This window comes from Nelumbo nucifera, chromosome 4 (assembly GCF_055504915.1).
Source record: "Nelumbo nucifera cultivar China Antique chromosome 4, China Antique-T2T, whole genome shotgun sequence".
In the NCBI taxonomy this organism is placed as follows: Eukaryota; Viridiplantae; Streptophyta; class Magnoliopsida; order Proteales; family Nelumbonaceae; genus Nelumbo; species Nelumbo nucifera.
Genome location: NC_142652.1, coordinates 51,501,579 through 51,527,482, shown reverse-complemented (window position 1 = coordinate 51,527,482; position 25,904 = coordinate 51,501,579). Strand labels below are relative to the sequence as shown.

Sequence of the window (25,904 nt, the reverse complement as noted above, 5' to 3'; positions counted from 1 at the left end):
CAAGGGAGGAAGGCTGCATACACAGTTTTTTCAAATCTAAAACAATTAATGGAGGGGAGCAAGATAGTGCACAAAGATCTAAGCGAGCATGAATTAAACGGGTGCGATCATACCAGCACTAATGCACCGGATCTCATCAGAACTCCGAAGTTAAGCGTGCTTGGGCGAGAGTAGTACTAGGAAGGGTGACCTCCTGGGAAGTCCTCGTGTTGCACCCCAATTTTATTAATATTTTATTTTGATTTGTATTTGCAAATTCCATTTGTTGTTTCTGGGAGACAACTGGAAACAATGCGTCGGATACTCGGACCGTTTGCGGCACGATCGTCATTACTGAATGGCAACGATGCAAGAACCGGGCTTTCGGCATTCGTCGTGCATTGTGGGCCCCGCGATAGTATTGCATCTATCCGGAGGTGCGGCAGATCTGAAAAGCAAACACTCTGCTCACGTAGGAGCTTGTGCACGGTTACCAAGGGAGGAAGGCTGCATACACAGTTTTTTCAAATCTAAAACAATTAATGGAGGGGAGCAAGATAGTGCATAAAGATCTAAGCAAGCATGAATTAAACGGGTGCTATCATACCAGCACTAATGCACCGGATCTCATCAGAACTCCGAAGTTAAGTGTGCTTGGGCGAGAGTAGTATTAGGATGGGTGTCCTCCTGGGAAGTCCTTGTGTTTCACCCCAATTTTATTAATATTTTATTTCGATATCGTATTTGCAAATTCCATTTGTCGTGTCGGCGAGACAAACTCAAACAACGCGCCGGATACTCGGACCATTTGCGGCACGATCGTCATTACTGAATGGCAACGATGCAAAAACCGGGCTTTTGGCATTCGTCGTGCATTGTGGGCCCCGCGATAGTATTGCATCTATCCGGGGGTGCGGCAGATCTGAAATACAAACACTTTGCTCCCGTAGGAGCTTGTGCACGGTTACCAAGGGAGGAAGGCTGCATACACAGTTTTTTCAAATCTAAAACAATTAATGGAGGGGAGCAAGATAGTGCATAAAGATCTAAGCGAGCATGAATTAAACGGGTGCGATCATACCAGCACTAATGCACCGGATCCCATCAGAACTCCGAAGTTAAGCGTGCTCGGGCGAGAGTAGTACTAGGATGGGTGACCTCCTGGGAAGTCCTCGTGTTGCACCCCAATTTTATTAATATTTTATTTTGATTTGTATTTGCAAATTCCATTTGTTGTTTCTGGGAGATACTGGAAACAATGCGTCGGATACTCGGACCATTTGCGGCACGATCGTCATTACTGAATGGCCACGATGCTAGAACCGGGCTTTCGGCATTCGTCATGCATTGTGGGCCCCGCGATAGTATTGCATCTATCCGGAGGTGCGGCAGATCTGAAAAACAAACACTCCGCTCACGTAGGAGCTTGTGCACGGTTACCAAGGGAAAGAGGCTGCATACACATTTTTTTCAAATCTAAAACAATTAATGGAAGGGAGCAAGATAGGTCATAAAGATCTAAGCGAGCATGAATTAAACGGGTGCTATCATACCAGCACTAATGCACCGGATCTCATCAGAACTCCGAAGTTAAGTGTGCTTGGGCGAAAGTAGTATTAGGATGGGTGACCTCCTGGGAAGTCCTTGTGTTTCACCCCAATTTTATTAATATTTTATTTCGATATCGTATTTGCAAATTCCATTTGTCGTTTCGGCGAGACAAACTCAAACAACGCGCCGGATACTCGGACCATTTGCGGCACGATCGTCATTACTGAATGGGAACCGTGCAAAAACCGGGCTTTTGGCATTCGTCGTGCATTGTGGGCCCCGCGATAGTATTGCATCTATCCGGGGGTGCGGCAGATCTGAAAAGCAAACACTCTGCTCACGTAGGAGCTTGTGCACGGTTACCAAGGGAGGAAGGCTGCATACACAGTTTTTTCAAGTCTAAAACAATTAATGGAGGGGAGCAAGATAGTGCATAAAGATCTAAGCGAGCATGAATTAAACGGGTGCGATCATACCAGCACTAATGCACCGGATCCCATCAGAACTCTGAAGTTAAGTGTGCATGGGCGGGAGTAGTCCTAGGATGGGTGACCTCCTAGGAAGTCTCGTGTTGCACCCCAATTTTATTAATATTTTATTTCGATATCGTATTTGCAAATTCCATTTGTCGTTTCGGCGAGACAAACGCAAACAACGCGCCGGATACTCGGACCATTTGCGGCACGATTGTCATTACTGAATGGGAACCGTGAAAAAACCGGGCTTTTGGCATTCGTCGTGCATTGTGGGCCCCGCGATAGTATTGCATCTATCCGGGGGTGCGGCAGATCTAAAAAGCAAACACTCTGCTCACGTAAGAGCTTGTGCACGGTTACCAAGGGAGGAAGGCTGCATACACAGTTTTTTTCAAGTCTAAAACAATTAATGGAGGGGAGCAAGATAGTGCATAAAGATCTAAGCGAGCATGAATTAAACGGGTGCTATCATACCAGCACTAATGCACCGGATCCCATCAGAACTCCGAAGTTAAGCGTGCTTGGGCGAGAGTAGTACTAGGATGGGTGACCTCTTGGGAATTCCTCGTGTTGCACCCCTATTTTATTAATATTTTATTTTGATTTATATATGCAAATTCCATTTGTTGTTTCTGGGAGACAACTGGAAACAATGCGTCGGATACTCGGACCATTTGCGGCACGATCGTCATTACTGAATGGCAACGATGCAAGAACCGGGCTTTCGGCATTTGTCATGCATTGTGGGCCCCGCGATAGTATTGCATCTATCCGGGGGTGCGGCAGATCTGAAATACAAACAATCTGCTCACGTAGGAGCTTGTGCACGGTTACCAAGGGAGGAAGGCTGCATACACAGTTTTTTCAAATCTAAAACAATTAATGGAGGGGAGCAAGATAGTGCATAAAGATCTAAGCGAGCATGAATTAAACGGGTGCGATCATACCAGCACTAATGCACCGGATCCCATCAGAACTCCGAAGTTAAGCGTGCTTGGGCGAGAGTAGTACTAGGATGGGTGACCTCCTGGGAAGTCCTCGTGTTGCACCCCAATTTTATTAATATTTTATTTTGATTTGTATTTGCAAATTCCATTTGTTGTTTCTGGGAGACAACTGGAAACAATGCGTCGGATACTCGGACCATTTGCGGCACGATCGTCATTACTGAATGGCAACGATGCAAGAACCGGGCTTTCGGCATTCGTCATGCATTGTGGGCCCCGCGATAGTATTGCATCTATCCGGGGGTGCGGCAGATCTGAAATGCAAACACTCTGCTCACGTAGGAGCTTGTGCACGGTTACCAAGGGAGGAAGGCTGCATACACAGTTTTTTCAAATCTAAAACAATTAATGGAGGGGAGCAAGATAGTGCATAAAGATCTAAGCGAGCATGAATTAAACGGGTGCGATCATACCAGCATTAATGCACCGGATCCCATCAGAACTCCGAAGTTAAGTGTGCATGGGCGGGAGTAGTCCTAGGATGGGTGACCTCCTGGGAAGTCCTCGTGTTGCACCCCAATTTTATTAATATTTTATTTCGATATCGTATTTGCAAATTCCATTTGTCGTTTCGGCGAGACAACCGCAAACAACGCGCCGTATACTCGGACCATTTGCGGCACAATCGTCATTACTGAATGAGAACCGTGCAAAAACCGGGCTTTTGGCATTCGTCATGCATTGTGGGCCCCGCGATAGTATTGCATCTATCCGGAGGTGCGGCAGATCTGAAAAGCAAACACTCCGCTCACGTAGGAGCTTGTGCACGGTTACTAAGGGAAAGAGGCTACATACACATTTTTTTCAAATCTAAAACAATTAATGGAAGGGAGCAAGATAGGTCATAAAGATCTAAGCGAGCATGAATTAAACGGGTGCTATCATACCAGCACTAATGCACCGGATCTCACCAGAACTCCGAAGTTAAGTGTGCTTGGGCGAGAGTAGTATTAGGATGGGTGACCTCCTGGGAAGTCCTTGTGTTTCACCCCAATTTTATTAATATTTTATTTCGATATCGTATTTGCAAATTCCATTTGTCGTTTCGGCGAGACAAACTCAAACAACGCGCCGGATACTCGGACCATTTGCGGCACGATCGTCATTACTGAATGGGAACCGTGCAAAAACCGGGCTTTTGGCATTCGTCGTGCATTGTGGGCCCCGCGATAGTATTGCATCTATCCGGGGGTGCGGCAGATCTGAAAAGCAAACACTCTGCTCACGTAGGAGCTTGTGCACGGTTACCAAGGGAGGAAGGCTGCATACACAGTTTTTTCAAGTCTAAAACAATTAATGGAGGGGAGCAAGATAGTGCATAAAGATCTAAGCGAGCATGAATTAAACGGGTGCGATCATACCAGCACTAATGCATCGGATCCCATCAGAACTCCGAAGTTAAGTGTGCATGGGCGGGAGTAGTCCTAGGATGGGTGACCTCCTGGGAAGTCCTCGTGTTGCACCCCAATTTTATTAATATTTTATTTCGATATCGTATTTGCAAATTCCATTTGTCGTTTCGGCGAGACAAACGCAAACGACGCGCCGGATACTCGGACCATTTGCGGCACGATTGTCATTACTGAATGGGAACCGTGAAAAAACCGGGCTTTTGGCATTCGTCGTGCATTGTGGGCCCCGCGATAGTTTTGCATCTATCCGGGGGTGCGGCAGATCTAAAAAGCAAACACTCTGCTCACATAAGAGCTTGTGCACGGTTACCAAGGGAGGAAGGCTGCATACACAGTTTTTTTCAAGTCTAAAACAATTAATGGAGGGGAGCAAGATAGTGCATAAAGATCTAAGCGAGCATGAATTAAACGGGTGCGATCATACCAGCACTAATGCACCGGATCCCATCAGAACTCCGAAGATAAGCGTGCTTGGGCGAGAGTAGTACTAGGATGGGTGACCTCCTGGGAAGTCCTCGTGTTGCACCCCAATTTTATTAATATTTTATTTTGATTTGTATTTGCAAATTCCATTTGTTGTTTCTGGGAGACAACTGGAAACAATGCGTCGGATACTCGGACCATTTGCGGCACGATCGTCATTACTGAATGGCAACGATGCAAGAACCGGGCTTTCGGCATTCGTCATGCATTGTGGGCCCCGCGATAGTATTGCATCTATCCGGGGGTGCGGAAGATCTGAAAAGCAAACACTCTGCTCACGTAGGAGCTTGTGCACGGTTACCAAGGGAGGAAGGCTGCATACACAGTTTTTTCAAGTCTAAAACAATTAATGGAGGGGAGCAAGATAGTGCATAAAGATCTAAGCGAGCATGAATTAAACGGGTGCGATCATACCAGCACTAATGCACCGGTTCCCATCAGAACTCCGAAGTTAAGTGTGCATGGGCGGGAGTAGGCCTAGGATGGGTGACCTCCTGGGAAGTCCTCGTGTTGCACCCCAATTTTATTAATATTTTATTTCGATATCGTATTTGCAAATTCCATTTGTCGTTTCGGCGAGACAAACGCAAACAACGCGCCGGATACTCGGACCATTTGCGGCACGATTGTCATTACTGAATGGGAACCGTGAAAAAACCGGGCTTTTGGCATTCGTCGTGCATTGTGGGCCCCGCGATAGTTTTGCATCTATCCGGGGGTGCGGCAGATCTAAAAAGCAAACACTCTGCTCACATAAGAGCTTGTGCACGGTTAAATCTAAGCGAGCATGAAATAAACGGGTGCGATCATACCAGCACTAATGCACCGGATCCCATCAGAACTCCGAAGTTAAGCGTGCTTGGGCGAGAGTAGTACTAGGATGGGTGACCTCCTGGGAAGTCCTCGTGTTGCACCCCAATTTTATTAATATTTTATTTTGATTTGTATTTGCAAATTCCATTTGTTGTTTCTGGGAGACAACTGGAAACAATGCGTCGGATACTCGGACCATTTGCGGCACGATCGTCATTACTGAATGGCAACGATGCAAGAACCGGGCTTTCGGCATTCGTCATGCATTGTGGGCCCCGCGATAGTATTGCATCTATCCGGGGGTGCGGCAGATCTGAAATACAAACACTTTGCTCACGTAGGAGCTTGTGCACGGTTACCAAGGGAGGAAGGCTGCATACACAGTTTTTTCAAATCTAAAACAATTAATGGAGGGGAGCAAGATAGTGCATAAAGATCTAAGCGAGCATGAATTAAACGGGTGCGATCATACCAGCACTAATGCACCGGATCCCATCAGAACTCCGAAGTTAAGCGTGCTTGGGCGAGAGTAGTACTAGGATGGGTGACCTCCTGGGAAGTCCTCGTGTTGCACCCCAATTTTATTAATATTTTATTTTGATTTGTATTAGCAAATTCCATTTGTTGTTTCTGGGAGACAACTGGAAACAATGCGTCGGATACTCGGACCATTTGCGGCACGATCGTCATTACTGAATGGCAACGATGCAAGAACCGGGCTTTCGGCATTCGTCATGCATTGTGGGCCCCGCGATAGTATTGCATCTATCCGGGGGTGCGGCAGATCTGAAATACAAACACTCTGCTCACGTAGGAGCTTGTGCACGGTTACCAAGGGAGGAAGGCTGCATACACAGTTTTTTCAAGTCTAAAACAATTAATGGAGGGGAGCAAGATAGTGCATAAAGATCTAAGCGAGCATGAATTAAACGGGTGCGATCATACCAGCACTAATGCACCGGATCCCATCAGAACTCCGAAGTTAAGTGTGCTTGGGCGAGCGTAGTACTAGGATGGGTGACCTCCTGTGAAGTCCTCGTGTTGCACCCCAATTTTATTAATATTTTGTTTCGATATCGTATTTGCAAATTCCATTTGTCGTTTCGGCGAGACAAACGCAAACAACGCGCCGGATACTCGGACCATTTGCGGCACAATCGTCATTACTGAATGAGAACCGTGCAAAAACCGGGCTTTTGGCATTCGTCGTGCATTGTGGGCCCCGCGATAGTATTGCATCTATCCGAGGGTGCGGTAGATCTAAAAAGCAAACACTCTGTGCACGTAAGAGCTTGTGCACGGTTACCAAGGGAGGAAGGCTGCATACACAGTTTTTTTCAAGTCTAAAACAATTAATGGAGGGGAGCAAGATAGTGCATAAAGATCTAAGCGAGCATGAATTAAACGGGTGCGATCATACCAGCACTAATGCACCGAATCCCATCAGAACTCCGAAGTTAAGCGTGCTTGGGCGAGAGTAGTACTAGGATGGGTGACCTCCTGGGAAGTCCTCGTGTTGCACCCCAATTTTATTAATATTTTGTTTTGATTTGTATTTGCAAATTCCATTTGTTGTTTCTGGGAGACAACTGGAAACAATGCGTCGGATACTCGGACCATTTGCGGCACGATCGTCATTACTGAATGGCAACGATGCAAGAACCGGGCTTTCGGCATTCGTCGTGCATTGTGGGCCCCGCGATAGTATTGCATCTATCCGGGGGTGCGGCATATCTGAAAAGCAAACACTCTGCTCACATAGGAGCTTGTGCACGGTTACCAAGGGAGGAAGGCTGCATACACAGTTTTTTCAAGTCTAAAACAATTAATGGAGGGGAGCAAGATAGTGCATAAAGATCTAAGCGAGCATGAATTAAACGGGTGCGATCATACCAGCACTAATGCACCGGATCCCATCAGAACTCCGAAGTTAAGTGTGCATGGGCGGGAGTAGTCCTAGGATGGGTGACCTCTTGGGAAGTCCTCGTGTTGCACCCCAATTTTATTAATATTTTATTTTGATATCGTATTTGCAAATTCCATTTGTCGTTTCGGCGAGACAAACGCAAACAACGCGCCGTATACTCGGACCATTTGCGTCACAATCGTCATTACTGAATGAGAACCGTGCAAAAACCGGGCTTTTGGCATTCGTCATGCATTGTGGGCCCCGCGATAGTATTGCATCTATCCGGAGGTGCGGCAGATCTGAAAAGCAAACACTCCGCTCACGTAGGAGCTTGTGCACGGTTACCAAGGGAAAGAGGCTGCATACACATTTTTTTCAAATCTAAAACAATTAATGGAAGGGTGCAAGATAGGTCATAAAGATCTAAGCGAGCATGAATTAAACGGGTGCTATCATACCAGCACTAATGCACCGGATCTCACCAGAACTCCGAAGTTAAGTGTGCTTGGGCGAGAGTAGTATTAGGATGGGTGACCTCCTGGGAAGTCCTTGTGTTTCACCCCAATTTTATTAATATTTTATTTCGATATCGTATTTGCAAATTCCATTTGTCGTTTCGGCGAGACAAACTCAAACAACGCGCCGGATACTCGGACCATTTGCGGCACGATCGTCATTACTGAATGGGAACCGTGCAAAAACCGGGCTTTTGGCATTCGTCGTGCATTGTGGGCCCCGCGATAGTATTGCATCTATCCGGGGGTGCAGCAGATCTGAAAAGCAAACACTCTGCTCACGTAGGAGCTTGTGCACGGTTACCAAGGGAGGAAGGCTGCATACACAGTTTTTTCAAGTCTAAAACAATTAATGGAGGGGAGCAAGATAGTGCATAAAGATCTAAGCGAGCATGAATTAAACGGGTGCGATCATACCAGCACTAATGCACCGGATCCCATCAGAACTCCGAAGTTAAGTGTGCATGGGCGGGAGTAGTCTTAGGATGGGTGACCTCCTGGGAAGTCCTCGTGTTGCACCCCAATTTTATTAATATTTTATTTCGATATCGTATTTGCAAATTCCATTTGTCGTTTCGGCGAGACAAACGCAAACAACGCGCCGGATACTCGGACCATTTGCGGCACGATTGTCATTACTGAATGGGAACCGTGAAAAAACCGGGCTTTTGGCATTCGTCGTGCATTGTGGGCCCCGCGATAGTTTTGCATCTATCCGGGGGTGCGGCAGATCTAAAAAGCGAACACTCTGCTCACATAAGAGCTTGTGCACGGTTACCAAGGGAGGAAGGCTGCATACACAGTTTTTTTCAAGTCTAAAACAATTAATGGAGGGGAGCAAGATAGTGCATAAAGATCTAAGCGAGCATGAATTAAACGGGTGCGATCATACCAGCACTAATGCACCGGATCCCATCAGAACTCCGAAGATAAGCGTGCTTGGGCGAGAGTAGTACTAGGATGGGTGACCTCCTGGGAAGTCCTCGTGTTGCACCCCAATTTTATTAATATTTTATTTTGATTTGTATTTGCAAATTCCATTTGTTGTTTCTGGGAGACAACTGGAAACAATGCGTCGGATACTCGGACCATTTGCGGCACGATCGTCATTACTGAATGGCAACGATGCAAGAACCGGGCTTTCGGCATTCGTCATGCATTGTGGGCCCCGCGATAGTATTGCATCTATCCGGGGGTGCGGAAGATCTGAAAAGCAAACACTCTGCTCACGTAGGAGCTTGTGCACGGTTACCAAGGGAGGAAGGCTGCATACACAGTTTTTTCAAGTCTAAAACAATTAATGGAGGGGAGCAAGATAGTGCATAAAGATCTAAGCGAGCATGAATTAAACGGGTGCGATCATACCAGCACTAATGCACCGGTTCCCATCAGAACTCCGAAGTTAAGTGTGCATGGGCGGGAGTAGGCCTAGGATGGGTGACCTCCTGGGAAGTCCTCGTGTTGCACCCCAATTTTATTAATATTTTATTTCGATATCGTATTTGCAAATTCCATTTGTCGTTTCGGCGAGACAAACGCAAACAACGCGCCGGATACTCGGACCATTTGCGGCACGATTGTCATTACTGAATGGGAACCGTGAAAAAACCGGGCTTTTGGCATTCGTCGTGCATTGTGGGCCCCGCGATAGTTTTGCATCTATCCGGGGGTGCGGCAGATCTAAAAAGCAAACACTCTGCTCACATAAGAGCTTGTGCACGGTTAAATCTAAGCGAGCATGAAATAAACGGGTGCGATCATACCAGCACTAATGCACCGGATCCCATCAGAACTCCGAAGTTAAGCGTGCTTGGGCGAGAGTAGTACTAGGATGGGTGACCTCCTGGGAAGTCCTCGTGTTGCACCCCAATTTTATTAATATTTTATTTTGATTTGTATTTGCAAATTCCATTTGTTGTTTCTGGGAGACAACTGGAAACAATGCGTCGGATACTCGGACCATTTGCGGCACGATCGTCATTACTGAATGGCAACGATGCAAGAACCGGGCTTTCGGCATTCGTCATGCATTGTGGGCCCCGCGATAGTATTGCATCTATCCGGGGGTGCGGCAGATCTGAAATACAAACACTTTGCTCACGTAGGAGCTTGTGCACGGTTACCAAGGGAGGAAGGCTGCATACACAGTTTTTTCAAATCTAAAACAATTAATGGAGGGGAGCAAGATAGTGCATAAAGATCTAAGCGAGCATGAATTAAACGGGTGCGATCATACCAGCACTAATGCACCGGATCCCATCAGAACTCCGAAGTTAAGCGTGCTTGGGCGAGAGTAGTACTAGGATGGGTGACCTCCTGGGAAGTCCTCGTGTTGCACCCCAATTTTATTAATATTTTATTTTGATTTGTATTAGCAAATTCCATTTGTTGTTTCTGGGAGACAACTGGAAACAATGCGTCGGATACTCGGACCATTTGCGGCACGATCGTCATTACTGAATGGCAACGATGCAAGAACCGGGCTTTCGGCATTCGTCATGCATTGTGGGCCCCGCGATAGTATTGCATCTATCCGGGGGTGCGGCAGATCTGAAATACAAACACTCTGCTCACGTAGGAGCTTGTGCACGGTTACCAAGGGAGGAAGGCTGCATACACAGTTTTTTCAAGTCTAAAACAATTAATGGAGGGGAGCAAGATAGTGCATAAAGATCTAAGCGAGCATGAATTAAACGGGTGCGATCATACCAGCACTAATGCACCGGATCCCATCAGAACTCCGAAGTTAAGTGTGCTTGGGCGAGCGTAGTACTAGGATGGGTGACCTCCTGTGAAGTCCTCGTGTTGCACCCCAATTTTATTAATATTTTGTTTCGATATCGTATTTGCAAATTCCATTTGTCGTTTCGGCGAGACAAACGCAAACAACGCGCCGGATACTCGGACCATTTGCGGCACAATCGTCATTACTGAATGAGAACCGTGCAAAAACCGGGCTTTTGGCATTCGTCGTGCATTGTGGGCCCCGCGATAGTATTGCATCTATCCGAGGGTGCGGTAGATCTAAAAAGCAAACACTCTGTGCACGTAAGAGCTTGTGCACGGTTACCAAGGGAGGAAGGCTGCATACACAGTTTTTTTCAAGTCTAAAACAATTAATGGAGGGGAGCAAGATAGTGCATAAAGATCTAAGCGAGCATGAATTAAACGGGTGCGATCATACCAGCACTAATGCACCGAATCCCATCAGAACTCCGAAGTTAAGCGTGCTTGGGCGAGAGTAGTACTAGGATGGGTGACCTCCTGGGAAGTCCTCGTGTTGCACCCCAATTTTATTAATATTTTGTTTTGATTTGTATTTGCAAATTCCATTTGTTGTTTCTGGGAGACAACTGGAAACAATGCGTCGGATACTCGGACCATTTGCGGCACGATCGTCATTACTGAATGGCAACGATGCAAGAACCGGGCTTTCGGCATTCGTCGTGCATTGTGGGCCCCGCGATAGTATTGCATCTATCCGGGGGTGCGGCATATCTGAAAAGCAAACACTCTGCTCACATAGGAGCTTGTGCACGGTTACCAAGGGAGGAAGGCTGCATACACAGTTTTTTCAAGTCTAAAACAATTAATGGAGGGGAGCAAGATAGTGCATAAAGATCTAAGCGAGCATGAATTAAACGGGTGCGATCATACCAGCACTAATGCACCGGATCCCATCAGAACTCCGAAGTTAAGTGTGCATGGGCGGGAGTAGTCCTAGGATGGGTGACCTCTTGGGAAGTCCTCGTGTTGCACCCCAATTTTATTAATATTTTATTTTGATATCGTATTTGCAAATTCCATTTGTCGTTTCGGCGAGACAAACGCAAACAACGCGCCGTATACTCGGACCATTTGCGTCACAATCGTCATTACTGAATGAGAACCGTGCAAAAACCGGGCTTTTGGCATTCGTCATGCATTGTGGGCCCCGCGATAGTATTGCATCTATCCGGAGGTGCGGCAGATCTGAAAAGCAAACACTCCGCTCACGTAGGAGCTTGTGCACGGTTACCAAGGGAAAGAGGCTGCATACACATTTTTTTCAAATCTAAAACAATTAATGGAAGGGTGCAAGATAGGTCATAAAGATCTAAGCGAGCATGAATTAAACGGGTGCTATCATACCAGCACTAATGCACCGGATCTCACCAGAACTCCGAAGTTAAGTGTGCTTGGGCGAGAGTAGTATTAGGATGGGTGACCTCCTGGGAAGTCCTTGTGTTTCACCCCAATTTTATTAATATTTTATTTCGATATCGTATTTGCAAATTCCATTTGTCGTTTCGGCGAGACAAACTCAAACAACGCGCCGGATACTCGGACCATTTGCGGCACGATCGTCATTACTGAATGGGAACCGTGCAAAAACCGGGCTTTTGGCATTCGTCGTGCATTGTGGGCCCCGCGATAGTATTGCATCTATCCGGGGGTGCAGCAGATCTGAAAAGCAAACACTCTGCTCACGTAGGAGCTTGTGCACGGTTACCAAGGGAGGAAGGCTGCATACACAGTTTTTTCAAGTCTAAAACAATTAATGGAGGGGAGCAAGATAGTGCATAAAGATCTAAGCGAGCATGAATTAAACGGGTGCGATCATACCAGCACTAATGCACCGGATCCCATCAGAACTCCGAAGTTAAGTGTGCATGGGCGGGAGTAGTCTTAGGATGGGTGACCTCCTGGGAAGTCCTCGTGTTGCACCCCAATTTTATTAATATTTTATTTCGATATCGTATTTGCAAATTCCATTTGTCGTTTCGGCGAGACAAACGCAAACAACGCGCCGGATACTCGGACCATTTGCGGCACGATTGTCATTACTGAATGGGAACCGTGAAAAAACCGGGCTTTTGGCATTCGTCGTGCATTGTGGGCCCCGCGATAGTTTTGCATCTATCCGGGGGTGCGGCAGATCTAAAAAGCAAACACTCTGCTCACATAAGAGCTTGTGCACGGTTACCAAGGGAGGAAGGCTGCATACACAGTTTTTTTCAAGTCTAAAACAATTAATGGAGGGGAGCAAGATAGTGCATAAAGATCTAAGCGAGCATGAATTAAACGGGTGCGATCATACCAGCACTAATGCACCGGATCCCATCAGAACTCCGAAGTTAAGCGTGCTTGGGCGAGAGTAGTACTAGGATGGGTGACCTCCTGGGAAGTCCTCGTGTTGCACCCCAATTTTATTAATATTTTATTTTGATTTGTATTTGCAAATTCCATTTGTTGTTTCTGGGAGACAACTGGAAACAATGCGTCGGATACTCGGACCATTTGCTGCACGATCGTCATTACTGAATGGCAACGATGCAAGAACCGGGCTTTCGGCATTCGTCATGCATTGTGGGCCCCGCGATAGTATTGCATCTATCCGGGGGTGCGGCAGATCTGAAAAGCAAACACTCTGCTCACGTAGGAGCTTGTGCACGGTTACCAAGGGAGGAAGGCTGCATACACAGTTTTTTCAAGTCTAAAACAATTAATGGAGGGGAGCAAGATAGTGCATAAAGATCTAAGCGAGCATGAATTAAACGGGTGCGATCATACCAGCACTAATGCACCGGATCCCATCAGAACTCCGAAGTTAAGTGTGCATGGGCGGGAGTAGTCCTAGGATGGGTGACCTCCTGGGAAGTCCTCGTGTTGCACCCCAATTTTATTAATATTTTATTTCGATATCGTATTTGCAAATTCCATTAATCGTTTCGGCGAGACAAACGCAAACAACGCGCCGGATACTCGGACCATTTGCGGCACGATTGTCATTACTGAATGGGAACCGTGAAAAAACCGGGCTTTTGGCATTCGTCGTGCATTGTGGGCCCCGCGATAGTTTTGCATCTATCCGGGGGTGCGGCAGATCTAAAAAGCAAACACTCTGCTCACATAAGAGCTTGTGCACGGTTAAATCAAAGCGAGCATGAAATAAACGGGTGCGATCATACCAGCACTAATGCACCGGATCCCATCAGAACTCCGAAGTTAAGCGTGCTTGGGCGAGAGTAGTACTAGGATGGGTGACCTCCTGGGAAGTCCTCGTGTTGCACCCCAATTTTATTAATATTTTATTTTGATTTGTATTTGCAAATTCCATTTGTTGTTTCTGGGAGACAACTGGAAACAATGCGTCGGATACTCGGACCATTTGCGGCACGATCGTCATTACTGAATGGCAACGATGCAAGAACCGGGCTTTCGGCATTCGTCATGCATTGTGGGCCCCGCGATAGTATTGCATCTATCCGGGGGTGCGGCAGATCTGAAATACAAACACTTTGCTCACGTAGGAGCTTGTGCACGGTTACCAAGGGAGGAAGGCTGCATACACAGTTTTTTCAAATCTAAAACAATTAATGGAGGGGAGCAAGATAGTGCATAAAGATCTAAGCGAGCATGAATTAAACGGGTGCGATCATACCAGCACTAATGCACCGGATCCCATCAGAACTCCGAAGTTAAGTGTGCATGGGCGGGAGTAGTCCTAGGATGGGTGACCTCCTGGGAAGTCCTCGTGTTGCACCCCAATTTTATTAATATTTTATTTCGATATCGTATTTGCAAATTCCATTTGTCGTTTCGGCGAGACAAACGCAAACAACGTGCCGGATACTCGGACCATTTGCGGCACGATTGTCATTACTGAATGGGAACCGTCCAAAAACCGGGCTTTTGGCATTCATCGTGCATTGTGGGCCCCGCGATATTATTGCATCTATCAGGGTGTGCGGCAGATCTGAAAAGCAAACACTCTGCTCACGTAGGAGCTTGTGCACGGTTACCAAGGGAGGAAGGCTGCATACACAGTTTTTTCAAGTCTAAAACAATTAATGGAGGGGAGCAAGATAGTGCATAAAGATCTAAGCGAGCATGAATTAAACGGGTGCGATCATACCAGCACTAATGCACTGGATCCCATCAGAACTCCGAAGTTAAGCGTGCTTGGGCGAGAGTAGTAATAGGATGGGTGACCTCCTGGGAAGTCCTCGTGTTGCACCCCAATTTTATTAATATTTTATTTTGATTTGTATTTGGAAATTCCATTTGTTGTTTCTGGGAGATACTGGAAACAATGCGTCGGATACTCGGACCATTTGCGGCACGATCGTCATTACTGAATGGCCACGATGCAAGAACCGGGCTTTCGGCATTCGTCATGCATTGTGGGCCCCACGATAGTATTGCATCTATCCGGAGGTGCGGCAGATCTGAAAAGCAAACACTCCGCTCACGTAGGAGCTTGTGCACGGTTACCAAGGGAAGAAGGCTGCATACACATTTTTTTCAAATCTAAAACAATTAATGGAAGGGAGCAAGATAGGTCATAAAGATCTAAGCGAGCATGAATTAAATGGGTGCGATCATACCAGCACTAATGCACCGGATCCCATCAGAACTCCGAAGTTAAGTGTGCTTGGGCGAGAGTAGTATTAGGATGGGTGACCTCCTGGGAAGTCCTTGTGTTGCACCCCAATTTTATTAATATTTTATTTCGATATCGTATTTGCAAATTCCATTTGTCGTTTCGGCGAGACAAACTCAAACAACGCGCCGGATACTCGGACCATTTGCGGCACGATCGTCATTACTGAATGGGAACCGTGCAAAAACCGGGCTTTTGGCATTCGTCGTGCATTGTGGGCCCCGCGATAGTATTGCATCTATCCGGGGGTGCGGCAGATCTAAAAAGCAAACACTCTGCTCACGTAAGAGCTTGTGCACGGTTACCAAGGGAGGAAGGCTGCATACACAGTTTTTTCAAGTCTAAAACAATTAATGGAGGGGAGCAAGATAGTGCATAAAGATCTAAGCGAGCATGAATTAAACTGGTGTGATCATACCAGCACTAATGCACCGGATCCCATCAGAACTCCGAAGTTAAGCGTTCTTGGGCGAGAGTAGTACTAGGATGGGTGACCTCCTGGGAAGTCCTCGTGTTGCACCCCAATTTTATTAATATTTTATTTTGATTTGTATTTGCAAATTCCATTTGTTGTTTCTGGGAGACAACTGGAAACAATGCGTCGGATACTCGGACCATTTGCGGCACGATCGTCATTACTGAATGCCAACGATGCAAGAACCGGGCTTTCGGCATTCGTCATGCATTGTGGGCCCCGCGATAGTATTGCATCTATCCGGGGGTGCGGCAGATCTGAAATGCAAACACTCTGCTCACGTACGAGCTTGTGCACGGTTACCAAGAGAGGAAGGCTGCATACACAGTTTTTTCAAATCTAAAACAATTAATGGAGGGGAGCAAGATAGTGCATAAAGATCTAAGCGAGCATGAATTAAACGGGTGCGATCATACCAGCACTAATGCACAGGATCCCATCAGAACTCCGAAGTTAAGCGTTCTTGGGCGAGAGTAGTAGTAGGATGGGTGACCTCTTGGGAAGTCCTCGTGTTGCACCCCAATTTTATTAATATTTTATTTCGATATCGTATTTGCAAATTCCATTTGTCGTTTCGGCGAGACAAACGCAAACAACGTGCCGAATACTCGGACCATTTGCGGCACGATTGTCATTACTGAATGGGAACCGTGCAAAAACCGTGCTTTTGGCATTCATCGTGCATTGTGGGCCCCGCGATATTATTGCATCTATCCGGGGGTGCGGCAGATCTGAAATGCAAACACTCTGCTCACGTAGGAGCTTGTGCACGGTTACCAAGGGAGGAAGGCTGCATAAACAGTTTTTTCAAATCTAAAACAATTAATGGAGGGGAGCAAGATAGTGCATAAAGATCTAAGCGAGCATGAATTAAACGGGTGCGATCATACCAGCACTAATGCACCGGATCCCATCAGAACTCCGAAGTTAAGTGTGCTTGGGCGAGCGTAGTACTAGGATGGGTGACCTCCTGTGAAGTCCTCGTGTTGCACCCCAATTTTATTAATATTTTGTTTCGATATCGTATTTGCAAATTCCATTTGTCGTTTCGGCGAGACAAACGCAAACAACGCGCCGGATACTCGGACCATTTGCGGCACAATCGTCATTACTGAATGAGAACCGTGCAAAAACCGGGCTTTTGGCATTCGTCGTGCATTGTGGGCCCCGCGATAGTATTGCATCTATCCGGGGGTGCGACAGATCTGAAAAGCAAACACTCTGCTCACGTAGGAGCTTGTGCACGGTTACCAAGGGAGGAAGGCTGCATACACAGTTTTTTTCAAGTCTAAAACAATTAATGGAGGGGAGCAAGATAGTGCATAAAGATCTAAGCGAGCATGAATTAAACGGGTGCGATCATACCAGCACTAATGCACCGGATCCCATCAGAACTCCGAAGTTAAGCGTGCTTGGGCGAGAGTAGTATTAGGATGGGTGACCTCCTGGGAAGTCCTCGTGTTGCACCCCAATTTTATTAATATTTTATTTTGATTTGTATTTGCAAATTCCATTTGTTGTTTCTGGGAGACAACTGGAAACAATGCGTCGGATACTCGGACCATTTGCGGCACGATCGTCATTACTGAATGGCAACGATGCAAGAACCGGGCTTTCGGCATTCGTCATGCATTGTGGGCCCCGCGATAGTATTGCATCTATCCGGGGTTGCGGCAGATCTAAAAAGCAAACACTCTGCTCACGTAAGAGCTTGTGCACGGTTACCAAGGGAGGAAGGCTGCATACACAGTTTTTTCAAGTCTAAAACAATTAATGGAGGGGAGCAAGATAGTGCATAAAGATCTAAGCGAGCATGAATTAAACGGGTGTGATCATACCAGCACTAATGCACCGGATCCCATCAGAACTCCGAAGTTAATTGTGCATGGGCGGGAGTAGTCCTAGGATGGGTGACCTCCTGGGAAGTCCTCTTGTTGCACCCCAATTTTATTAATATTTTGTTTCGATATCGTATTTGCAAATTCCATTTGTCGTTTCGGCGAGACAAACGCAAACAACGCGCCGGATACTCGGACCATTTGCGGCACAATCGTCATTACTGAATGAGAACCGTGCAAAAACCGGGCTTTTGGCATTCGTCGTGCATTGTGGGCCCCGCGATAGTATTGCATCTATCCGGGGGTGCGGCAGATCTAAAAAGCAAACACTCTGCTCACGTAAGAGCTTGTGCACGGTTACCAAGGGAGGAAGGCTGCATACACAGTTTTTTCAAGTCTAAAACAATTAATGGAGGGGAGCAAGATAGTGCATAAAGATCTAAGCGAGCATGAATTAAACGGGTGCGATCATACCAGCACTAATGCACCGGATCCCATCAGAACTCCGAAGTTAAGCGTGCTTGGGCGAGAGTAGTACTAGGATGGGTGACCTCCTGGGAAGTCCTCGTGTTGCACCCCAATTTTATTAATATTTTGTTTTGATTTGTATTTGCAAATTCCATTTGTTGTTTCTGGGAGACAACTGGAAACAATGCGTCGGATACTCGGACCATTTGCGGCACGATCGTCATTACTGAATGGCAACGATGCAAGAACCGGGCTTTCGGCATTCGTCATGCATTGTGGGCCCCGCGATAGTATTGCATCTATCCGGGGGTGCGGCAGATCTGAAATGCAAACACTCTGCTCACGTACGAGCTTGTGCACGGTTACCAAGAGAGGAAGGCTGCATACACAGTTTTTTCAAATCTAAAACAATTAATGGAGGGGAGCAAGATAGTGCATAAAGATCTAAGCGAGCATGAATTAAACGGGTGCGATCATACCAGCACTAATGCACAGGATCCCATCAGAACTCCGAAGTTAAGCGTTCTTGGGCGAGAGTAGTAGTAGGATGGGTGACCTCTTGGGAAGTCCTCGTGTTGCACCCCAATTTTATTAATATTTTATTTCGATATCGTATTTGCAAATTCCATTTGTCGTTTCGGCGAGACAAACGCAAACAACGTGCCGAATACTCGGACCATTTGCGGCACGATTGTCATTACTGAATGGGAACCGTGCAAAAACCGTGCTTTTGGCATTCATCGTGCATTGTGGGCCCCGCGATATTATTGCATCTATCAGGGGGTGCGGCAGATCTGAAAAGCAAACACTCTGCTCACGTAGGAGCTTGTGCACGGTTACCAAGGGAGGAAGGCTGCATACACAGTTTTTTCAAATCTAAAACAATTAATGGAGGGGAGCAAGATAGTGCATAAAGATCTAAGCGAGCATGAATTAAACGTGTGCGATCATACCAGCACTAATGCATCGGATCCCATCAGAACTCCGAAGTTAAGTGTGCATGGGCGGGAGTAGTCCTAGGATGGGTGACCTCCTGGGAAGTCCTCGTGTTGCACCCCAATTTTATTAATATTTTATTTCGATATCGTATTTGCAAATTCCATTTGTCGTTTCGGCGAGACAAACGCAAACAACGCGCCGGATACTCGGACCATTTGCGGCACGATTGTCATTACTGAATGGGAACCGTGAAAAAACCGGGCTTTTGGCATTCGTCGTGCATTGTGGGCCCCGCGATAGTATTGCATCTATCCGGGGGTGCGGCAGATCTAAAAAGCAAACACTCTGCTCACGTAAGAGCTTGTGCACGGTTACCAAGGGAGGAAGGCTGCATACACAGTTTTTTTCAAGTCTAAAACAATTAATGGAGGGGAGCAAGATAGTGCATAAAGATCTAAGCGAGCATGAATTAAACGGGTGCGATCATACCAGCACTAATGCATCGGATCCCATCAGAACTCCGAAGTTAAGCGTGCTTGGGCGAGAGTAGTACTAGGATGGGTGACCTCCTGGGAAGTCCTCGTGTTGCACCCCAATTTTATTAATATTTTATTTTGATTTGTATTTGCAAATTCCATTTGTTGTTTCTGGGAGACAACTGGAAACAATGCGTCGGATACTCGGACCATTTGCGGCACGATCGTCATTACTGAATGGCAACGATGCAAGAACCGGGCTTTCGGCATTCGTCATGCATTGTGGGCCCCGCGATAGTATTGCATCTATCCGGGGGTGCGGCAGATCTGAAATACAAACACTCTGCTCACGTAGGAGTTTGTGCACGGTTACCAAGGGAGGAAGGCTGCATACACAGTTTTTTCAAGTCTAAAACAATTAATGGAGGGGAGCAAGATAGTGCATAAAGATCTAAGCGAGCATGAATTAAACGGGTGCGATCATACCAGCACTAATGCACCGGATCCCATCAGAACTCCGAAGTTAAGTGTGCATGGGCGGGAGTAGTCCTAGGATGGGTGACCTCCTGGGAAGTCCTCGTGTTGCACCCCAATTTTATTAATATTTCATTTTTATTTGTATTTGCAAATTCCATTTGTTGTTTCTGGGAGACAACTGGAAACAATGCGTCGGATACTCGGACCATTTGCGGCACGATCGTCATTACTGAATGGCAACGATGCAAGAACCGGGCTTTCGGCATTCGTCATGCATTGTGGGCCCCGCGATAGTATTGCATCTATCCGGGGGTGCGGCAGATCTGAAATGCAAACACTCTGCTCACGTAGGAGCTTGTGCACGGTTACCAAGGGAGGAAGGCTGCATAAACAGTTTTTTCAAATCTAAAACAATTAATGGAGGGGAGCAAGATAGTGCATAAAGATCTAAGCGAGCATGAATTAAACGGGTGCGATCATACCAGCACTAATGCACCGGATCCCATCAGAACTCCGAAGTTAAGTGTGCTTGGGCGAGCGTAGTACTAGGATGGGTGACCTCCTGTGAAGTCCTCGTGTTGCACCCCAATTTTATTAATATTTTGTTTCGATATCGTATTTGCAAATTCCATTTGTCGTTTCGGCGAGACAAACGCAAACAACGCGCCGGATACTCGGACCATTTGCGGCACAATCGTCATTACTGAATGAGAACCGTGCAAAAACCGGGCTTTTGGCATTCGTCGTGCATTGTGGGCCCCGCGATAGTATTGCATCTATCCGGGGGTGCGACAGATCTGAAAAGCAAACACTCTGCTCACGTAGGAGCTTGTGCACGGTTACCAAGGGAGGAAGGCTGCATACACAGTTTTTTTCAAGTCTAAAACAATTAATGGAGGGGAGCAAGATAGTGCATAAAGATCTAAGCGAGCATGAATTAAACGGGTGCGATCATACCAGCACTAATGCACCGGATCCCATCAGAACTCCGAAGTTAAGCGTGCTTGGGCGAGAGTAGTATTAGGATGGGTGACCTCCTGGGAAGTCCTCGTGTTGCACCCCAATTTTATTAATATTTTATTTTGATTTGTATTTGCAAATTCCATTTGTTGTTTCTGGGAGACAACTGGAAACAATGCGTCGGATACTCGGACCATTTGCGGCACGATCGTCATTACTGAATGGCAACGATGCAAGAACCGGGCTTTCGGCATTCGTCATGCATTGTGGGCCCCGCGATAGTATTGCATCTATCCGGGGGTGCGGCAGATCTAAAAAGCAAACACTCTGCTCACGTAAGAGCTTGTGCACGGTTACCAAGGGAGGAAGGCTGCATACACAGTTTTTTCAAGTCTAAAACAATTAATGGAGGGGAGCAAGATAGTGCATAAAGATCTAAGCGAGCATGAATTAAACGGGTGCGATCATACCAGCACTAATGCACCGGATCCCATCAGAACTCCGAAGTTAAGCGTCCTTGGGCGAGAGTAGTACTAGGATGGGTGACCTCCTGGGAAGTCCTCGTGTTGCACCCCAATTTTATTAATATTTTATTTTGATTTGTATTTGCAAATTCCATTTGTTGTTTCTGGGAGACAACTGGAAACAATGCGTCGGATACTCGGACCATTTGCGGCACGATCGTCATTACTGAATGGCAACGATGCAAGAACCGGGCTTTCGGCATTCGTCATGCATTGTGGGCCCCGCGATAGTATTGCATCTATCCGGGGGTGCGGCAGATCTGAAATGCAAACACTCTGCTCACGTAGGAGCTTGTGCACGGTTACCAAGGGAGGAAGGCTGCATACACAGTTTTTTCAAATCTAAAACAATTAATGGAGGGGAGCAAGATAGTGCATAAAGATCTAAGCGAGCATGAATTAAACGGGTGTGATCATACCAGCACTAATGCACCGGATCCCATCAGAACTCCGAAGTTAAGTGTGCATGGGCGGGAGTAGTCCTAGGATGGGTGACCTCCTGGGAAGTCCTCTTGTTGCACCCCAATTTTATTAATATTTTGTTTCGATATCGTATTTGCAAATTCCATTTGTCGTTTCGGCGAGACAAACGCAAACAACGCGCCGGATACTCGGACCATTTGCGGCACAATCGTCATTACTGAATGAGAACCGTGCAAAAACCGGGCTTTTGGCATTCGTCGTGCATTGTGGGCCCCGCGATAGTATTGCATCTATCCGGGGGTGCGGCAGATCTAAAAAGCAAACACTCTGCTCACGTAAGAGCTTGTGCACGGTTACCAAGGGAGGAAGGCTGCATACACAGTTTTTTTCAAGTCTAAAACAATTAATGGAGGGGAGCAAGATAGTGCATAAAGATCTAAGCGAGCATGAATTAAACGGGTGCGATCATACCAGCACTAATGCACCGGATCCCATCAGAACTCCGAAGTTAAGCGTGCTTGGGCGAGAGTAGTACTAGGATGGGTGACCTCCTGGGAAGTCCTCGTGTTGCACCCCAATTTTATTAATATTTTGTTTTGATTTGTATTTGCAAATTCCATTTGTTGTTTCTGGGAGACAACTGGAAACAATGCGTCGGATACTCGGACCATTTGCGGCACGATCGTCATTACTGAATGGCAACGATGCAAGAACCGGGCTTTCGGCATTCGTCGTGCATTGTGGGCCCCGCGATAGTATTGCATCTATCCGGGGGTGCGGCAGATCTGAAAAGCAAACACTCTGCTCACATAGGAGCTTTGTGCACGGTTACCAAGGGAGGAAGGCTGCATACACAGTTTTTTCAAGTCTAAAACAATTAATGGAGGGGAGCAAGATAGTGCATAAAGATCTAAGCGAGCATGAATTAAACGGGTGCGATCATACCAGCACTAATGCACCGGATCCCATCAGAACTCCGAAGTTAAGTGTGCATGGGCGGGAGTAGTCCTAGGATGGGTGACCTCCTGGGAAGTCCTCGTGTTGCACCCCAATTTTATTAATATTTTATTTCGATATCGTATTTGCAAATTCCATTTGTCGTTTCGGCGAGACAAACGCAAACAACGCGCCGTATACTCGGACCATTTGCGGCACAATCGTCATTACTGAATGAGAACCGTGCAAAAACCGGGCTTTTGGCATTCGTCATGCATTGTGGGCCCCGCGATAGTATTGCATCTATCCGGAGGTGCGGCAGATCTGAAAAGCAAACACTCCGCTCACGTAGGAGCTTGTGCACGGTTACCAAGGGAAAGAGGCTGCATACACATTTTTTTCAAATCTAAAACAATTAATGGAAGGGAGCAAGATAGGTCATAAAGATCTAAGCGAGCATGAATTAAACGGGTGCTATCATACCAGCACTAATGCACCGGATCTCACCAGAACTCCGAAGTTAAGTGTGCTTGGGCGAGAGTAGAATTAGGATGGGTGACCTCCTGGGAAGTCCTTGTGTTTCACCCCAATTTTATTAATATTTTATTTCGATATCGTATTTGCAAATTCCATTTGTCGTTTCGGCGAGACAAACTCAAACAACGCGCCGGATACTCGGACCATTTGCGGCACGATCGTCATTACTGAATGGGAACCGTGCAAAAACCGGGCTTTTGGCATTCGTCGTGCATTGTGGGCCCCGCGATAGTATTGCATCTATCCGGGGGTGCGGCAGATCTGAAAAGCAAACACTCTGCTCACGTAGGAGCTTGTGCACGGTTACCAAGGGAGGAAGGCTGCATACACAGTTTTTTCAAGTCTAAAACAATTAATGGAGGGGAGCAAGATAGTGCATAAAGATCTAAGCGAGCATGAATTAAACGGGTGCGATCATACCAGCACTAATGCACCGGATCCCATCAGAACTCCGAAGTTAAGTGTGCATGGGCGGGAGTAGTCCTAGGATGGGTGACCTCCTGGGAAGTCCTCGTGTTGCACCCCAATTTTATTAATATTTTATTTCGATATCGTATTTGCAAATTCCATTTGTCGTTTCGGCGAGACAAACGCAAACAACGCGCCGGATACTCGGACCATTTGCGGCACGATTGTCATTACTGAATGGGAACCGTGAAAAAACCGGGCTTTTGGCATTCGTCGTGCATTGTGGGCCCCGCGATAGTTTTGCATCTATCCGGGGGTGCGACAGATCTAAAAAGCAAACACTCTGCTCACATAAGAGCTTGTGCACGGTTACCAAGGGAGGAAGGCTGCATACACAGTTTTTTTCAAGTCTAAAACAATTAATGGAGGGGAGCAAGATAGTGCATAAAGATCTAAGCGAGCATGAATTAAACGGGTGCGATCATACCAGCATTAATGCACCGGATCCCATCAGAACTCCGAAGTTAAGCGTGCTTGGGCGAGAGTAGTACTAGGATGGGTGACCTCCTGGGAAGTCCTCGTGTTGCACCCCAATTTTATTAATATTTTATTTTGATTTGTATTTGCAAATTCCATTTGTTGTTTCTGGGAGACAACTGGAAACAATGCGTCGGATACTCGGACCATTTGCGGCACGATCGTCATTACTGAATGGCAACGATGCAAGAACCGGGCTTTCGGCATTCGTCATGCATTGTGGGCCCCGCGATAGTATTGCATCTATCCGGGGGTGCGACAGATCTGAAAAGCAAACACTCTGCTCACGTAGGAGCTTGTGCACGGTTACCAAGGGAGGAAGGCTGCATACACAGTTTTTTCAAGTCTAAAACAATTAATGGAGGGGAGCAAGATAGTGCATAAAGATCTAAGCGAGCATGAATTAAACGGGTGCGATCATACCAGCACTAATGCACCGGATCCCATCAGAACTCCGAAGTTAAGTGTGCATGGGCGGGAGTAGTCCTAGGATGGGTGACCTCCTGGGAAGTCCTCGTGTTGCACCCCAATTTTATTAATATTTTATTTCGATATCGTATTTGCAAATTCCATTAATCGTTTCGGCGAGACAAACGCAAACAACGCGCCGGATACTCGGACCATTTGCGGCACGATTGTCATTACTGAATGGGAACCGTTAAAAAACCGGGCTTTTGGCATTCGTCGTGCATTGTGGGCCCCGCGATAGTTTTGCATCTATCCGGGGGTGCGGCAGATCTAAAAAGCAAACACTCTGCTCACATAAGAGCTTGTGCACGGTTACCAAGGGAGGAAGGCTGCATACACAGTTTTTTTCAAGTCTAAAACAATTAATGGAGGGGAGCAAGATAGTGCATAAAGATCTAAGCGAGCATGAATTAAACGGGTGCGATCATACCAGCACTAATGCACCGGATCCCATCAGAACTCCGAAGTTAAGCGTGCTTGGGCGAGAGTAGTACTAGGATGGGTGACCTCCTGGGAAGTCCTCGTGTTGCACCCCAATTTTATTAATATTTTATTTTGATTTGTATTTGCAAATTCCATTTGTTGTTTCTGGGAGACAACTGGAAACAATGCGTCGGATACTCGGACCATTTGCGGCACGATCGTCATTACTGAATGGCAACGATGCAAGAACCGGGCTTTCGGCATTTGTCATGCACTGTGGGCCCCGCGATAGTATTGCATCTATCCGGGGGTGCGGCAGATCTGAAATACAAACACTTTGCTCACGTAGGAGCTTGTGCACGGTTACCAAGGGAGGAAGGCTGCATACACAGTTTTTTCAAATCTAAAACAATTAATGGAGGGGAGCAAGATAGTGCACAAAGA

At 46.6% G+C, this 25,904-nt stretch overlaps 46 non-coding genes and 9 pseudogenes across 46 annotated transcripts; all 55 read left to right on the top strand.

Annotated features, from left to right (window-relative positions):
• Positions 1–99: 99 nt before the first annotated feature.
• LOC148795281 (5S ribosomal RNA) lies at positions 100–218 on the top strand. The gene has a single exon (XR_016072398.1). It is a non-coding gene; the product is annotated as a 5S ribosomal RNA (ribosomal RNA).
• Positions 219–572: 354 nt separating this feature from the next.
• Positions 573–691, top strand: LOC148795280 (5S ribosomal RNA; annotated as a pseudogene).
• A 355-nt stretch (positions 692–1,046) lies between these two features.
• Positions 1,047–1,165, top strand: LOC148795279 (5S ribosomal RNA). The gene has a single exon (XR_016069588.1). It is a non-coding gene; the product is annotated as a 5S ribosomal RNA (ribosomal RNA).
• Positions 1,166–1,518: 353 nt separating this feature from the next.
• LOC148795278 (5S ribosomal RNA) lies at positions 1,519–1,637 on the top strand (annotated as a pseudogene).
• A 355-nt stretch (positions 1,638–1,992) lies between these two features.
• LOC148795277 (5S ribosomal RNA) lies at positions 1,993–2,110 on the top strand. The gene has a single exon (XR_016069512.1). It is a non-coding gene; the product is annotated as a 5S ribosomal RNA (ribosomal RNA).
• Positions 2,111–2,466: 356 nt separating this feature from the next.
• On the top strand, positions 2,467–2,585 carry LOC148795276 (5S ribosomal RNA). The gene has a single exon (XR_016072299.1). It is a non-coding gene; the product is annotated as a 5S ribosomal RNA (ribosomal RNA).
• A 354-nt stretch (positions 2,586–2,939) lies between these two features.
• On the top strand, positions 2,940–3,058 carry LOC148795275 (5S ribosomal RNA). Its single transcript, XR_016072080.1, has one exon. It is a non-coding gene; the product is annotated as a 5S ribosomal RNA (ribosomal RNA).
• A 354-nt stretch (positions 3,059–3,412) lies between these two features.
• On the top strand, positions 3,413–3,531 carry LOC148795274 (5S ribosomal RNA). Its single transcript, XR_016075003.1, has one exon. It is a non-coding gene; the product is annotated as a 5S ribosomal RNA (ribosomal RNA).
• Positions 3,532–3,886: 355 nt separating this feature from the next.
• Positions 3,887–4,005, top strand: LOC148795273 (5S ribosomal RNA; annotated as a pseudogene).
• A 355-nt stretch (positions 4,006–4,360) lies between these two features.
• On the top strand, positions 4,361–4,479 carry LOC148795272 (5S ribosomal RNA). The gene has a single exon (XR_016069041.1). It is a non-coding gene; the product is annotated as a 5S ribosomal RNA (ribosomal RNA).
• A 356-nt stretch (positions 4,480–4,835) lies between these two features.
• On the top strand, positions 4,836–4,954 carry LOC148795271 (5S ribosomal RNA). The gene has a single exon (XR_016071376.1). It is a non-coding gene; the product is annotated as a 5S ribosomal RNA (ribosomal RNA).
• Positions 4,955–5,308: 354 nt separating this feature from the next.
• On the top strand, positions 5,309–5,427 carry LOC148795270 (5S ribosomal RNA; annotated as a pseudogene).
• A 279-nt stretch (positions 5,428–5,706) lies between these two features.
• Positions 5,707–5,825, top strand: LOC148795269 (5S ribosomal RNA). The gene has a single exon (XR_016072069.1). It is a non-coding gene; the product is annotated as a 5S ribosomal RNA (ribosomal RNA).
• A 354-nt stretch (positions 5,826–6,179) lies between these two features.
• On the top strand, positions 6,180–6,298 carry LOC148795268 (5S ribosomal RNA). The gene has a single exon (XR_016072058.1). It is a non-coding gene; the product is annotated as a 5S ribosomal RNA (ribosomal RNA).
• Positions 6,299–6,652: 354 nt separating this feature from the next.
• LOC148795267 (5S ribosomal RNA) lies at positions 6,653–6,771 on the top strand. Its single transcript, XR_016073241.1, has one exon. It is a non-coding gene; the product is annotated as a 5S ribosomal RNA (ribosomal RNA).
• A 356-nt stretch (positions 6,772–7,127) lies between these two features.
• Positions 7,128–7,246, top strand: LOC148795266 (5S ribosomal RNA). The gene has a single exon (XR_016073021.1). It is a non-coding gene; the product is annotated as a 5S ribosomal RNA (ribosomal RNA).
• Positions 7,247–7,600: 354 nt separating this feature from the next.
• LOC148795265 (5S ribosomal RNA) lies at positions 7,601–7,719 on the top strand. Its single transcript, XR_016074554.1, has one exon. It is a non-coding gene; the product is annotated as a 5S ribosomal RNA (ribosomal RNA).
• A 355-nt stretch (positions 7,720–8,074) lies between these two features.
• On the top strand, positions 8,075–8,193 carry LOC148795264 (5S ribosomal RNA; annotated as a pseudogene).
• Positions 8,194–8,548: 355 nt separating this feature from the next.
• Positions 8,549–8,667, top strand: LOC148795263 (5S ribosomal RNA). Its single transcript, XR_016075702.1, has one exon. It is a non-coding gene; the product is annotated as a 5S ribosomal RNA (ribosomal RNA).
• Positions 8,668–9,023: 356 nt separating this feature from the next.
• Positions 9,024–9,142, top strand: LOC148795262 (5S ribosomal RNA). The gene has a single exon (XR_016071375.1). It is a non-coding gene; the product is annotated as a 5S ribosomal RNA (ribosomal RNA).
• Positions 9,143–9,496: 354 nt separating this feature from the next.
• Positions 9,497–9,615, top strand: LOC148795261 (5S ribosomal RNA; annotated as a pseudogene).
• A 279-nt stretch (positions 9,616–9,894) lies between these two features.
• LOC148795260 (5S ribosomal RNA) lies at positions 9,895–10,013 on the top strand. Its single transcript, XR_016072047.1, has one exon. It is a non-coding gene; the product is annotated as a 5S ribosomal RNA (ribosomal RNA).
• A 354-nt stretch (positions 10,014–10,367) lies between these two features.
• LOC148795259 (5S ribosomal RNA) lies at positions 10,368–10,486 on the top strand. Its single transcript, XR_016072035.1, has one exon. It is a non-coding gene; the product is annotated as a 5S ribosomal RNA (ribosomal RNA).
• Positions 10,487–10,840: 354 nt separating this feature from the next.
• On the top strand, positions 10,841–10,959 carry LOC148795258 (5S ribosomal RNA). Its single transcript, XR_016073240.1, has one exon. It is a non-coding gene; the product is annotated as a 5S ribosomal RNA (ribosomal RNA).
• Positions 10,960–11,315: 356 nt separating this feature from the next.
• On the top strand, positions 11,316–11,434 carry LOC148795257 (5S ribosomal RNA). Its single transcript, XR_016073019.1, has one exon. It is a non-coding gene; the product is annotated as a 5S ribosomal RNA (ribosomal RNA).
• A 354-nt stretch (positions 11,435–11,788) lies between these two features.
• LOC148795256 (5S ribosomal RNA) lies at positions 11,789–11,907 on the top strand. Its single transcript, XR_016074553.1, has one exon. It is a non-coding gene; the product is annotated as a 5S ribosomal RNA (ribosomal RNA).
• A 355-nt stretch (positions 11,908–12,262) lies between these two features.
• On the top strand, positions 12,263–12,381 carry LOC148795255 (5S ribosomal RNA; annotated as a pseudogene).
• A 355-nt stretch (positions 12,382–12,736) lies between these two features.
• Positions 12,737–12,855, top strand: LOC148795254 (5S ribosomal RNA). The gene has a single exon (XR_016075701.1). It is a non-coding gene; the product is annotated as a 5S ribosomal RNA (ribosomal RNA).
• A 356-nt stretch (positions 12,856–13,211) lies between these two features.
• Positions 13,212–13,330, top strand: LOC148795253 (5S ribosomal RNA). Its single transcript, XR_016072024.1, has one exon. It is a non-coding gene; the product is annotated as a 5S ribosomal RNA (ribosomal RNA).
• Positions 13,331–13,684: 354 nt separating this feature from the next.
• LOC148795252 (5S ribosomal RNA) lies at positions 13,685–13,803 on the top strand. The gene has a single exon (XR_016073776.1). It is a non-coding gene; the product is annotated as a 5S ribosomal RNA (ribosomal RNA).
• A 279-nt stretch (positions 13,804–14,082) lies between these two features.
• Positions 14,083–14,201, top strand: LOC148795251 (5S ribosomal RNA). The gene has a single exon (XR_016072013.1). It is a non-coding gene; the product is annotated as a 5S ribosomal RNA (ribosomal RNA).
• A 354-nt stretch (positions 14,202–14,555) lies between these two features.
• LOC148795250 (5S ribosomal RNA) lies at positions 14,556–14,674 on the top strand. The gene has a single exon (XR_016073775.1). It is a non-coding gene; the product is annotated as a 5S ribosomal RNA (ribosomal RNA).
• Positions 14,675–15,029: 355 nt separating this feature from the next.
• LOC148795249 (5S ribosomal RNA) lies at positions 15,030–15,148 on the top strand. Its single transcript, XR_016074632.1, has one exon. It is a non-coding gene; the product is annotated as a 5S ribosomal RNA (ribosomal RNA).
• A 353-nt stretch (positions 15,149–15,501) lies between these two features.
• LOC148795248 (5S ribosomal RNA) lies at positions 15,502–15,620 on the top strand. The gene has a single exon (XR_016073393.1). It is a non-coding gene; the product is annotated as a 5S ribosomal RNA (ribosomal RNA).
• Positions 15,621–15,975: 355 nt separating this feature from the next.
• On the top strand, positions 15,976–16,094 carry LOC148795247 (5S ribosomal RNA). Its single transcript, XR_016075107.1, has one exon. It is a non-coding gene; the product is annotated as a 5S ribosomal RNA (ribosomal RNA).
• Positions 16,095–16,448: 354 nt separating this feature from the next.
• On the top strand, positions 16,449–16,567 carry LOC148795246 (5S ribosomal RNA). The gene has a single exon (XR_016069805.1). It is a non-coding gene; the product is annotated as a 5S ribosomal RNA (ribosomal RNA).
• A 355-nt stretch (positions 16,568–16,922) lies between these two features.
• LOC148795245 (5S ribosomal RNA) lies at positions 16,923–17,041 on the top strand. The gene has a single exon (XR_016073239.1). It is a non-coding gene; the product is annotated as a 5S ribosomal RNA (ribosomal RNA).
• A 356-nt stretch (positions 17,042–17,397) lies between these two features.
• LOC148795244 (5S ribosomal RNA) lies at positions 17,398–17,516 on the top strand. The gene has a single exon (XR_016071472.1). It is a non-coding gene; the product is annotated as a 5S ribosomal RNA (ribosomal RNA).
• A 354-nt stretch (positions 17,517–17,870) lies between these two features.
• LOC148795243 (5S ribosomal RNA) lies at positions 17,871–17,989 on the top strand (annotated as a pseudogene).
• A 355-nt stretch (positions 17,990–18,344) lies between these two features.
• LOC148795242 (5S ribosomal RNA) lies at positions 18,345–18,463 on the top strand. The gene has a single exon (XR_016072002.1). It is a non-coding gene; the product is annotated as a 5S ribosomal RNA (ribosomal RNA).
• Positions 18,464–18,817: 354 nt separating this feature from the next.
• On the top strand, positions 18,818–18,936 carry LOC148795241 (5S ribosomal RNA). Its single transcript, XR_016069804.1, has one exon. It is a non-coding gene; the product is annotated as a 5S ribosomal RNA (ribosomal RNA).
• A 355-nt stretch (positions 18,937–19,291) lies between these two features.
• On the top strand, positions 19,292–19,410 carry LOC148795240 (5S ribosomal RNA). The gene has a single exon (XR_016070273.1). It is a non-coding gene; the product is annotated as a 5S ribosomal RNA (ribosomal RNA).
• A 356-nt stretch (positions 19,411–19,766) lies between these two features.
• On the top strand, positions 19,767–19,885 carry LOC148795239 (5S ribosomal RNA). The gene has a single exon (XR_016071869.1). It is a non-coding gene; the product is annotated as a 5S ribosomal RNA (ribosomal RNA).
• Positions 19,886–20,239: 354 nt separating this feature from the next.
• Positions 20,240–20,358, top strand: LOC148795238 (5S ribosomal RNA). The gene has a single exon (XR_016073774.1). It is a non-coding gene; the product is annotated as a 5S ribosomal RNA (ribosomal RNA).
• A 354-nt stretch (positions 20,359–20,712) lies between these two features.
• Positions 20,713–20,831, top strand: LOC148795237 (5S ribosomal RNA). Its single transcript, XR_016073238.1, has one exon. It is a non-coding gene; the product is annotated as a 5S ribosomal RNA (ribosomal RNA).
• A 356-nt stretch (positions 20,832–21,187) lies between these two features.
• LOC148795236 (5S ribosomal RNA) lies at positions 21,188–21,306 on the top strand. Its single transcript, XR_016071471.1, has one exon. It is a non-coding gene; the product is annotated as a 5S ribosomal RNA (ribosomal RNA).
• Positions 21,307–21,660: 354 nt separating this feature from the next.
• Positions 21,661–21,779, top strand: LOC148795235 (5S ribosomal RNA). Its single transcript, XR_016072384.1, has one exon. It is a non-coding gene; the product is annotated as a 5S ribosomal RNA (ribosomal RNA).
• Positions 21,780–22,133: 354 nt separating this feature from the next.
• Positions 22,134–22,252, top strand: LOC148795234 (5S ribosomal RNA). Its single transcript, XR_016070291.1, has one exon. It is a non-coding gene; the product is annotated as a 5S ribosomal RNA (ribosomal RNA).
• Positions 22,253–22,608: 356 nt separating this feature from the next.
• On the top strand, positions 22,609–22,727 carry LOC148795233 (5S ribosomal RNA). Its single transcript, XR_016071991.1, has one exon. It is a non-coding gene; the product is annotated as a 5S ribosomal RNA (ribosomal RNA).
• A 355-nt stretch (positions 22,728–23,082) lies between these two features.
• Positions 23,083–23,201, top strand: LOC148795232 (5S ribosomal RNA). Its single transcript, XR_016073772.1, has one exon. It is a non-coding gene; the product is annotated as a 5S ribosomal RNA (ribosomal RNA).
• Positions 23,202–23,556: 355 nt separating this feature from the next.
• On the top strand, positions 23,557–23,675 carry LOC148795231 (5S ribosomal RNA; annotated as a pseudogene).
• A 355-nt stretch (positions 23,676–24,030) lies between these two features.
• On the top strand, positions 24,031–24,149 carry LOC148795230 (5S ribosomal RNA). Its single transcript, XR_016073771.1, has one exon. It is a non-coding gene; the product is annotated as a 5S ribosomal RNA (ribosomal RNA).
• Positions 24,150–24,505: 356 nt separating this feature from the next.
• Positions 24,506–24,624, top strand: LOC148795229 (5S ribosomal RNA). The gene has a single exon (XR_016070370.1). It is a non-coding gene; the product is annotated as a 5S ribosomal RNA (ribosomal RNA).
• Positions 24,625–24,978: 354 nt separating this feature from the next.
• Positions 24,979–25,097, top strand: LOC148795228 (5S ribosomal RNA). Its single transcript, XR_016073770.1, has one exon. It is a non-coding gene; the product is annotated as a 5S ribosomal RNA (ribosomal RNA).
• Positions 25,098–25,453: 356 nt separating this feature from the next.
• LOC148795227 (5S ribosomal RNA) lies at positions 25,454–25,572 on the top strand. Its single transcript, XR_016071980.1, has one exon. It is a non-coding gene; the product is annotated as a 5S ribosomal RNA (ribosomal RNA).
• Positions 25,573–25,904: the final 332 nt, after the last annotated feature.